This window comes from Scomber scombrus, chromosome 14 (assembly GCF_963691925.1).
Source record: "Scomber scombrus chromosome 14, fScoSco1.1, whole genome shotgun sequence".
Lineage (NCBI taxonomy): Eukaryota > Metazoa > Chordata > Actinopteri > Scombriformes > Scombridae > Scomber > Scomber scombrus.
The window spans coordinates 19,472,761-19,484,980 of record NC_084983.1 but is presented as its reverse complement, the minus strand read 5'-3'; positions in this window follow the sequence as shown (position 1 = coordinate 19,484,980).

The following is a 12,220-nucleotide window of genomic DNA, read 5'->3' as shown; positions in this document are numbered from 1 at the left end:
ACTATGTTGAGAGAAAACATATCTGCTGTTTTAGCAGTATATAAATGCAATCCAAACTGTGATTATGTGTCAATATAAGGCTGACACTGCTAAATAATTTGTGCATCAGAGTGATCAGTTAAGAGGTAGTTATATTACTGACATTGACTTTACATAACAGTTTGGATCTGTTAAAGCTTCAGTTTATGCAAATTCAAACTGCTGTAAGGGTGGTGGAGCATAGTATGGAAAGAGTTTCACATCCTTGTTGTTGGTTGAAAAAAGTCCTCAACTGACTGAATAATGTGCTCATGAGTTTGCAGTTTGCAGGTACGCATCTACAACCTGCAGCAACCTGATTAAAAAAAATATGCAATCAGAAAATTTGTACTAAAGCCTTTAAGTTTAATTAAAGTGCAATAGTGTTTGATTGGAGTAGGTTTAAGTTGTTTCCACACAAACTGAAAATGTAAACTGCTAAATATGCAGCTTGGCAACATACAACCACTTAAAAAAGAAAGAAAGAATAGGTACATAATTGCTCAGGTCTACTAATGGGAAACATCAGGGATTAAAAGGATACAAACTCCCATTTTTTTGTTTTGCTACATCTCTTAATGGCATCATAAGCCTGAGTCTCCTCTTGGGGAATGTTTTGTAATTGCACTCAACTCGATTATACATGAAAACATCCTTCCACAAATCAGGGGCTTTTATTTACTTGACCCTTGCTGCAGAGTCAGAGCATTGTCTGCTGTAGTGGACTGATGCGTACTAATTGTTTATCAGAAGGGACTCAATGCCAGAATGAGCACAGCTAATGGGTTTCAGCACACAACAGTCAATCATTGGTCTGCCACCAGGGGAATAAAGGCATGCTAACAGGATACTCTGCTTTGATGTTCTGCAAATTACCTTGATTTCTTTCTGACCTCTTTCAAATCCACACTGAGCCCGTGACATGAGCAGGAAGAGTTATAGAGTGAATGGCTGCTCGATCAACGTAAATCCCCGCCACATTCAGAGGTTCCAGGGTTCATCCATAATTCATCTGGGAAGACACTGAACAGATTGAATTGTCACAACTTGAGCTGGTAGAAATGAGGAGGACGAGAGAGGAATGAGCCGTTTTCTCGTTCTGTGAGCATCCTGAGCAGGAATAGAAGAGCAGGATTAGTGCAGAGAGCAATTTCAACACATCCTGTCCACTCTGTTAATATGGCTAATCTTTGTCCACAATGACCCCGTGACATGTCTGCTTGGCAAACATAAGTCTTAATGCATTCCAAGAGCTACAACTGTCTGGTTTATGATACCACGATTAGGGAGGGAGTCCATTAGAATTTAGTGAGATTATGAATTTAGAATCTTAAGATTAAAAATTCATATTTCTTGGTCAGGATAGAAAATGTACTATTTGGAGATCTTGTGGCTGGTTTGGGCATCACAGTAACTCAAAATTCCAGGGGCCAAGTGCTCTGTACAAGCATAGCGTATTCATAAAAGCAATGCATGCTGGACGTGGGGTGGGTGTATTTTAAAACTTAAATTAAATGAATGAATTATTAAATGAATACAGAATAAGAAAGACTAAAGCAGATTTTTTAAACTGTAGGAACAAGGAGAAAAACATATTTTTGAGTGAAGCTGCTGAAGTAAAAGCCATAAAAAGTAGAAATTAAAAGATTGACAACCAATACTAAAAGTCTAAAGAGCATTTTTCACTCTTCGCTCGCATTCCCGTCTGTCCAAAACTGTCTGGTGGTCATTTGGAAGGAACAAGGTAAAACTAACAATGCAAAACAAATCTGTTTACCAGGAAGATATAATAGCTCAAAATATTTGCAAATAATGCAGTGCATACAGTGCAATACAGACCATTGTCAACAATCGACTCACTGTGTTACTCATCACAAGCAAAACTTTCTAACCAACTGTCAAAAAAACACTCAACAGGCATCATAACGGTAAAACAGTTGGTAGCAGTTGGATCTCGAAATCCAATCATCTGAACAAAGTTCCCCAATAAATAAATGAATTAAGAAATGACCAGATCCCAATTTCTTTAAATGAATGAAAACATTGAAACTGCTCTGGATTTTTATAGCACAATGCTGCATAATAATGTTGCGCTCTCGCTGAAAGGAGACATTGTTGACTGCAGTTCAGGGTCTTCTGGTGGTGAGGACTACTCAAAATGTTGTTGTACTAAGAGAAAAAGGGATAAGAAAAATACAAAAAATAATGAGCCCTGAACATATTATATAGGAAGATTTATTTATTTTTCCCCCAAGTTTATTTTGATCTAATTTTGAAAGAAAATGAAAAGAATTTGAGAAAACAAATCTGGAAATATAATTTGATTAAGTTCTTGACCTTCACAGAGCTTTACAGTTTTCATGTGACTTTTCCAGTCCTCAACATCTGCTTATAATCCCATTACGCTCCTACAGCTACCCCTGAAGGCTTGTACTTGGCATGTGGGAAGACTCTGTGTGTGTGTGTGTGTGTGTGTGTGTGTGTGTGTGTGTGTGTGTGTGTGTGTGTGTGTGTGTGTGTGTGTGTGTGTGTGTGTGTGTGTGTGAACCTTCATTATGCAGAATCCCAGATGCTCTTCACCTGCCCATTAAGCCCATATGATCCTATAAACACTGATACACATAAAATGCCAATCTTACTAATGGAAGTTCTGCTCAGTATGAGTGACTGAACATATGTTACATGTTTCATTTCGATCCCTGGTGAGGAGCAGGGACTATACCTTTCTCGCCCGCCGTGAAACCAATCAATGTTAGCTCCATGATTGACAGCTGCACTGCAGTAAAATGTAAAGTGTGTTACTGACAGAGCATGTTAAGTGTGTTCCTCGTTGTGAAGCAGCAACTATACAGCTAAATGTTATAAACAACCACTGAGTCACAGCTTCACGGCAAATGGACATTATTTGGAAAGAGTTCAGAAAAAAGGTTCAACTTTGTTGGCTGCAATGAAACACTTTGCTAAGTTTGATCTCCAGCATTAGACAATTATTAGGTTTTAAGTCGCAGTTGTTTTGCTGTGATCATTTGCTGGTGAAAGGTCCCAACATCTGGGGACTCAAAGCCAGTTGCTTAAAAGGTCTGTACAGTGGTTTTGCTTTCCAGATGCTCGTAGTGATGAAGCTACTGAGAATTATCAACATATCTGCAGCTCCCCTCAGTTTCAGCTCATTGTATAGGTTTCCAGCTCCAGCTTTACTGTTTTGGTTCACTCTCAGCATTCTCATGGCGTTGTTTTTAGTTCTGTTTTCAGAAAAATAGGCTCTAAAAAAACAATTTCACACTACCTGCTCAGTACCAAATGGCAAACAGACATAGTTAGCTGTAGACTAGCTAGTGAACATAGAGCATTAAGCAGTTGAGGACCCAGATATTTCTTAGAGGAGTTGTTCAACAGCTGAAGTAATTTATTGATTGAACTGATTGATAACTGCTGTCAGTGGGAATAAGCAACTGTTTGCAAACAAATTCAACATATCAGCTTAAAAGGCAACAATATGTCAGTTTTGTGTTCACTGCTTGTTTCCACTGCTCCAAGTGGCAAAAAAAACAAACATGCATTATTATGCTTTCTTATTATTTTGCTGTGTTCAGGGTGCTTCTGGGTGTCAATCGTTGGGCAGTGGGTGTGTAGTCCCCAGCTGATAACAGTGTGCAAAGTATGAGGTTACATGGCTGTCTCTGTCTCTCTCCTCTGCTGTTCTCACCATCACTGCTCTTCATTCACTCTATAGCTGCTCTCTCTCTCTGCACTCAGCTTTCTCTGGTCGAGCCGGAGTGGAAGGGCCAACTTTGAGTGCTGTTTGTGTACGAACACCAACGGCAAACACACACCAAATCCTGAATAGTATACCTTTAATGGAGGTTTAAATAATAAATAATAATAGTTTGAAAATAGTAAATAGAAGTTTGATCTCTTGCCTTCCAATCATCTGCCAGTTTCAGTTCATGATGCCTTACCAAAAAGCTTTGCATTTACATTATGTATGATATATGTACAGTCTATTGGAAAATTAAAACTAGCAGAAAAACACCAAGAAGACATATTGTAATAAAAAAACAAACACTAATGAAAAATAAAGGAAACTAAATGCAACGTTTATGTCCCTGCATTTCACATTATAGCGAATTAAACCAATTCCAATGGCTGTCTGGAAGGAAGATATTTAGAAAATCAAGCTGAAATTAAAATGGTTTGAACTAATTTAAGGCGTATGTGATCTGTAGATCTGCTAAAAAAAAAAACATACAAAACCACCAGTCTTTATCTAACTCTAAATGAAATACAAAGAACATATAAAGCTTTTCAAGTTGGGGAACTGTGAACATACAGGCATAGTCACAGTAGATTGATTGAATGCTCAAAGATGGTTTGTTCTTCCTTCCTGTAAATTTGCAAATAACGCCTGTGGTCTTCATTCAGGCATTTTAAACCTCCCACATGCTCTAGCCTGCAGCCACCTGTTCATTAAGACCATATAATCTGCTAGATATTGATTCAATAAAAAGACCACAGTTGAAGTGCCTGATTAGATCGGAACATCTGCTCCATATGGCCGGCTTGGCATGTGCACTGTCCTCAGCCCACACAGTCAGACTGTAACACAACAGTCGCCAGTGAAGGTGGCAATGCATATTTACTGGTAGCATCTGGACTATCTGTTATGTGATGGCTTGATTCAGTTTGAGCTGTGTTGGGATTTATGGACCACAGAGCTGTGGAGAAATTACATTTTGATAAAACTTTTGAGTGCATTTGTCAAATTTATCAATGTAGTAACAAAAATTCACTACTCTTTTGATTTATTGAAAAAAGAAGCAGCAGACCCAAACAGGAAGTCTGTTATTTAAAGGAACAGCCCAACATTTTAGAAATTGTTTGCCATCCTAACTAAAGTCAGATGAGAATGACATATAAATATTGATATGTGTCTTATTCATTGTGTGCATTCAGCACGAAAACAGCTGGAGTTGGTCACAAAATAAAAACCTTTTTTAAATAATTAATTGTTCCTTTAAACAGGCAGGTGGGTGAGTCTCTATAGACCAACAAACAATTGTGAGAACCTGAGATCACTTTACTTGTGGGCAGCTGTGGCTCTGGACAAAAAAGCTGGTCTAATCAGGAGATTGGTGGTTTGATTCCTTTTGATTCCTTGCTCCTCCACATTTCAAAGTTTCCCTGGGCAAGATACTGTACCTCAATTTCTGTGCCAGCAGTGTGTTAAGTGTGTGTGTGAATTGTTAGACCTTCTTGATCTTGCATGGCAGCATCTGCCATTAGTACATGAATGTGTGTGTGTGGGATCAATGTTGGCTTGTACTCTAAAAGCACTTTTAGTGGTGGGAAAATGACAAAAGCACTATAGAAGTGCAGTCCATTTATTTCCAGAAAACAGTTTGTGCTATCATGTGATTAGTTTTTTTTTTGTTACTTCAAGCACATATTTTAAGCATTCAGCAATGAGCAAAATCTTAACTGTAACCTGAGAATAGTTTACTGCTGCTACTACTACTACTACTACTACTACTACTACTACTACTAATAGTAATAATAATAATAACTATGTAAATCACACATTTCAATAGAAATTACATTATTATAACATATCCTGACCCTTCATAGTAGTCATTTTTGTCCTTATGCTGAATTTTGAAACACAAATGTATTTTGCATCTATGTATATCGTATCAGTCATTACTAAATGGATGACTCATCCTTCATTAAAGGCCCAGTGAAATGGACATTAGAATATCTTTAGCTTCTGTACTGTAAAATATTTCCCTGTGAAACTGAATATTTGAGTGTTGTACAGTCACAAGAGGGATTTAAATCAAATCCTTTGCATTTGATCGGACTGTTATAAAACTGCCTGGAGCTTACAGAGTTAAGCGCGATATGGAGCTGCAGAGAGAAAAAGAGCTAAAGAGGACTGTTGGCTCCACACACACTTCCCATACCTGTTGTTAGATGAGGAGGAGGAGGATGGAGAGATGAATGAATCAGACCTCAGCCACATTGTTCTGCAAATGGAAACAGTTTTTGCCCACTAATATCCAAACACATCTCTACCTATCTCACATTTCTCTGTCAGCTATTACAAACTGCAAACAGTGAAGTGCAGTTTTATATAACCAGTGTGGCTAACTACTTGGCCAAATTCACATTTGATTTGATGATTCTTTTGTTGCCTCTGAGTGCAGGATGAATCATCAAACATTTGAAACCATTTTAGAGGAAGAGAAAAGAAGGGATTTTCAATCTAAAAAATACTCTGATGCTGATTTTTTGACACATATTTGGCATAAAACAAGAGATGAATAAACAATTACCACAGGAACAAAGGATTAAAACTGGCAAAATATATTTTTAGGGGCCTTTAATGTTTAAGAGCACATAGAGGGTTTTCTTTGAGCTTGACACAAACCGAAATTGCAGGTTTAGAGAAAGCAGTTTAGAGTGTCACAGCTAATACATCTGTGATTAACCTGCAATACACTAACTGTAACCTTTAACTGATGTCACTTAATTATCTGAATATCTCATGTCACATTATCATTTTATGAAATTATGATGAATAAAGAGAAGTTGGAGGACATATCGTTATTTTGTTCTTAGTTTTAAGTGATATTTGTGGCCTCTTGGTGAGAAGAAATCCACAAGAAGTTATGTTCTTTCACACATCCAGAAAACACAGAGCAATATTAGCATTCAACATGAATGTAAATCTGATATTTACCTTCCCTTTACCTCTGATTTGATGTCCACTAACACCTGAGAGAAATATTTGACCCTCTGTTAGATGTTGCCCGTTCTTCAACTTTGTCTGTTTGCTGTTTCATGCTCGGCAGGTAGCGTACAGCAATTTTATCAGTTTATCAGCTTGTTTGGTAAAAACAGCTGCCAGATGCTGCTGTAAATGAGGTTGATGAGAGTGCTGAGCCCAAACGAAGTAGTAAATATGTTGTAAAACCAAAATAATGAGGTAGAGGACACTAAAAATCTCCATAGAGCAGCAGAGTTGATGATGATTCTCTGTGGGCTCAACACTATATGAGCGACCCCTTTCATAATTACAATGTTTGACTCATTAACATAAAAAGAGTTGAAGCAGAGATTAAGAAACAGAATCTAATTGGGTTTCAAAAGATAGGGTTCTGCTTTATACTATAGCACATTATCAACAATATTGGTTTTGAGTCTGCTGAGATGCCTTTCTTAACACATGTTTACCCTCAAGCCAGATTGAGAAATATCATATCACTAATGACTGTATGTAAATAGGATGAGCAAGGACTTACAGTACCAGTGTGTATAGGATTTAGTGGCATCTGCAAGGCTGCATATCTGAACACCCCTCCACCTCCCCCTCTGCTTGCAAGCTTGTAGGAGAACCTACAATGACCACAAAACTCATGAACAAACACGAAGCACCCTCTCTAGAGCCAGTGTTTGATTTGTCCATTCTGGGCTACTGTGGAAACATGGTTGCCTCTGTGTAATAGGATCTGCACCTTATGTAGATATAAAGGGCTCATTCTAAGGTAAGGAAAACACAATTCTTATTTTCAGGTGATTATACACCAATTCAAATACATTTATGAATATTAATTTCCATTTCAGCCAAGTCTGTTCTGCTAGATGCTACTAAATTCCACATAATGCACCTTTGAACAATCATTGAACTATAAATTCAACTTAAATGAACAGCAAACAAAGTCTTCTGTTGTTTCCTGTCAGTGGCTGAGCCGATTTAACAGCCTGCATTCTCTGTGCACTTTGGCTCCCTGGTGACATTTTAATGCACAGCATTTTCAGCTGCAAAGGTTCAGAGGCGTTCAGGCACTTTCCAGACATAATATTGATGCTTGATGTTTTGTATTTCATATATAAATCAATACAGGGCCAATGTTTCTCCTTGAGTGATGAAACCCTGCGGAGCTGGCTGTGAAAGCATGATCGCTTTCTGTTGAGTCACTACATCTCAAACTGTTAGCCAGGCTTCTGGTGTATGTGTGGAAATAAAGTTGTTACATTTTAGCTTTCATAAAGAAGATGTATCATGCACATTTCCAGGTTTACATCTTTATTCTTTACATGATTTACGGTTAAAAAATATTATTTTTATTTATCTTATACTAGCCCTTTATGAAGCCCCTAACTTCATCCTCTGTCCAAAGCCGTTTCAGCTCCACACAAAAAACATGATAAGTCCTCTTTAAACAATAATGTTTTTCTTCAGACAGAAGAAATGGCTGGGACATGTGAATGTAGGGGACATTGTCAAGAAAAATAAAGAATATATCCACACTTAATCTTTAAAGTCTCCCTCAACTCAAAATTGTGTTTTTTCTTCTTGCTCCCTCACTGTGCAGAATGATGTATGTGCAGAGTTTGCTTTCACATTCATCTGCTGAAGCTTCTTGGTGCTTTAAATCTGAATTCAAGGTGTGTACAGTGTATTTGTGACATCACAACTGGTTTGGAGCCAATAAAGGGCCAACATGCAACTTACACAAGTGTGATGTGGAAACTTGAAGCCTCTAGCACACGTGTACTGAGAATGGACTTTTCAGAGAAGTAGGATATATCTTGTGTCAAGTAGTTGAATCTTTAAATGAATAGATTTTATTATTAGATATTTTTCAAACAGGGAGAAAAAGAATATGTCATTATGAATGATTTTTAACAAGGTCAGACACCATTTAATATTGAGACCAGATTATTTTCATGTCTCAAATCATGTCTGGAGAGTGTTGTGTCATTTGAAACATATTTTCCATTGTATTTTTCTTTTTCACAAATGAAAACTACTTTTAGGAAATGTTATTGAATGTACTGAAATACAGTTATATTGTGTGCTGTGGTTACCACTGAGCTTTGATTCATAAGATCACATATGTGTGCGTGTGCGTGTGTGTGTGTGTGTGTGTGTGTGTGTGTGTGTGTGTGTGTGTGTGTGTGTGTGTGTGTGTGTGTGTGTGTGTGTGTGTGTGTGTGTGTGTGAGCGTGTGTGTTTTACTTTATTTGTGTATGGAGGGCTCAAACTCGTCAAGGACGCAGGGTTTGTTGGCAGAGAAGGAACAGGTGAGGCTGAGACGCTGGAGTGGTGTGGCTCCTTATCTCCTCGTCAGTGAAGTTGTCAGGGTCGCAACCTCAGAGACTCAATTTACGCCGCTCCATCTCTTGTTTTCCTGTCCTCCTCCATCTTTTCAGTGAAGATCAAACTGCATAATTCACATGTAATGTATTTCTCTATCTGTCCTGTCTGAAAGCTGAGAGAGAGAAAGATGACATGACATACTGTAAAGCTGTGAGTACTAATGGTTGCATTGTATTTACAGTCAGATCTAGCTGGACCTGACCAGTGATTGTGCTTGTCAGCTTTAAAATTGTGAAATATAACAGAAACAACATAAAACCCAAAAGATAAAATGTGTGAAATGTGTTTCAACATTTTTTTTTTATTGCTTCATTAAAAATACAAAAGTTCTTCATGACAGTTGAGTAAAGCAGACATTTAGTGACACTGCTTGTTTCTCTTAATTATATTTTGATCATCATAATACACTTTATTTAGATATAACTTTTTCTTAACAAAGTTACAAAGTGTTTGAAAGAGAAGAAGAAAAAAGGGATTAAACAAACAGCAATTAAAAATAGAAAAAAAACATTGATCATAAAACAGAAACTTGTCATTATTTCTAGTTAAATGTACTATTTGCTGTCATGGTTCCTTCAAAACTAGCAGAAAAAGAAATACAGTACAGTTGATGTTAATGAAGTTATACTGAGCTGACTATATTTAAAGTAAAATAAACATCCAGAAAACAAAAAAGTCACTCCTGTTTCATGAATGTCATGTTTGAAGTTACCGTTTGCATGCTCTAATTTGGTGTAAATGGTTTGGAGCTGTTTTTCAGGATAAAGGTAAATGCAACATTTTACTTAGTTCTTGAGTTTTCACTTCCTTTCATCAAACATGATTACTTCATGTGTTCCTATAATTTTGACGCCCTGATTTCCTTCTGTATTTCTGTATCCTTAGTAGCTGCAGTTCAACAACAATTTATATGTAAATCCTGAAGGCTTTTCTTTGATTACTGTGACTTGGAGTGTACCTCATTTGTACACTGCTTAAGACAAAAGCATTTCCCAAATGGCAAAATGTGGATGTACTCTAGTTGTATATCTCGTTGCATTTCATGTACTTGCACTGACTAAGGTTTAAAGACTGTAAGACTGGTATCTTAAATACATGCAGTGGACCTTTCTTTCTCAGAGAGCTAAAAGAGAGAGAATATTGGACTTACATTCACCAGGAGGATAGAAACACAACTCCTGTTGCTGAATGAATACCTGATGTGAAAATAAGCAACTGTCTATTAACAAGTTTAACTTATCAACTTAAAAGATGATAATACGTCAGTGCTGTGTTCATTACTTTTTCCGGATGAAAACAAGTGGGAGAAAATCAGTTAATGCAAGCTTAATATGAAAAAAAGGACAAAATAACTTTCTTTAATGACACTATGATAAGGAAAGATCATCAGTATTGCTAATCTAATGAAGTGTAAATGAAGCTAAGCGAATATTGCAGCAGAAAGGTGTTCTATTTTATTAATATATATTCTTATTACTTATTTTCCTTTTAATTTGTTCCCTCTGTATCATAGCCTGTTATTTCTCCCCTTGCTTTCTTCCTTCTGTTCCCTTCAATCCTAGACGTGATAGTCATTTTTAAATAAGTTCTCTGGGAATGTTTGCTGCCCACAGCTTTCTCATTTCCTTCCCTTGTCACTCCTTGTTGTAGGTTTTATATTACTTTAATATTCTCTCTCACTGCATGCTGCTAAAATACACTTTCTTTAAATATTAATCCCATCATCCTGACAATCAGCACACTTATTAGAGAGCCAGATTTAGCAATTGAGAGCATTATGACTCACTGACATTAACAAAAAAAAAGCAATGCAATTTACGACTCAGGAAATTTGATCACGCTGTTATTCTACTGGAAAAGTGGAAGCTAGCTGGCCAAGCAAACTTACCCATTGGGCTTTTAGTTCACGTTATTTCAACACCCGATGAGTATAATCTGCACCTTCCTGCACGCTGAGTTTGATGTTTGTCTTGCATCAAGGGACAGAGGGCAACTTGTTAGCAGTGCCTCTTTTATATGACAGCAAATAACCAGATTGTCCAAACTTGTTACTGGTAAAATGACCAATCAAACCTATATTACCTTATCAAAACACTAACATACTGTAGTTTGTGCTGTTGCTTGGATCTACTAGCTGACTGTTTTAAGTGTTAAGCTTGTGCATCTAAAGACACACATCAGTACAATCACATGCTTTTGTCCAGGAAACTGTTTGTTTCATGTGATTGGGTTTAACTAATCACTTAGTCTATAAAATGGTATAAAATAGTGAAAAATATCTGCTACTTATTCCTCACTTTTGAGAAACACTAAACTGAGAATCATCAGGTTTCTTTCTGATAAATGGCAAAAATTATCAAATTTGTTGATACATCTCTCTTCTCTCCATTGACAAAATATGTCTGTACTAAATGAGTTCAAATAAAAAAAAATCAAAAATAGACCAAAAACCAGGTCTTGATTTGCTTCGATCCTGATATTGTTGGCTAGCTCAGTTTAACATCTGAATCGGAAGGCAGATGCAACTATGAACACTTCTCTCCCCACAAACAGTAAATTCTAAACATACCTCACAATCAGCAGCAAGTGAGCGTCCTGCTAAGCAAGAACTGCACAAAACAATGAAAGATCTTTTCTCCCTTGTCTCTCTAGTATAAAGCAGCGCTGAGCCGCTGGGTTGGTAAACATGAGTGTGCTGTGCGTGGTTTACTGATGAGACACTGCAGGATTTCTAGGTATTGTGGGTCAATATTTCCAAGCAAAAAATGTCTCAGTTCTCATATTAAATTGCCTACATGCGAAGTAACTTTAAAGAGGAGCCTCCAGCTGGAGTGTGTTTTGTGTTTTTACTGTTCTCCCTGGTTTGTAAGTGTGTGTGTGTGTGTGTGTGTGTGTGTGTGTGTGTGTGTGTGTGTGTGTGTGTGTGTGTGTGTGTGTGTGTGTGTGTGTGTGTGTGTGTGTGTGTGTGTGTGTGTGTGTGTGTGAGTTGGCGGCCAGGTGACTCTTCTGACTCCTGTGACTTGTGATCTTCATTTCTGG